The following is a 223-nucleotide window of genomic DNA, read 5'->3' on the forward strand; positions in this document are numbered from 1 at the left end:
CGGACCTCCAACTGGCTCTCTGCCAGCCACTCATCATACCATGCTGTCACCCCCTCCTCTTCTCCCGTTGCCTCCTCCGTCTACGTTTCCAGCGCTGACGGCCGCTGTGCCTGCTGATGCGGTCGACCCCGACAACGAGATAATAGACGCGACTCCAAACACTGTCAACTCGCCTCCTAACGCTGCTGCTGCTTTGGACGACGAGTCGGTGGATCTCACACAG

The sequence above is a fragment of the Plasmopara halstedii genome (assembly GCF_900000015.1).
Source record: "Plasmopara halstedii genome assembly, contig: Scaffold_614, whole genome shotgun sequence".
Classification (NCBI taxonomy): Eukaryota; Oomycota; class Peronosporomycetes; order Peronosporales; family Peronosporaceae; genus Plasmopara; species Plasmopara halstedii.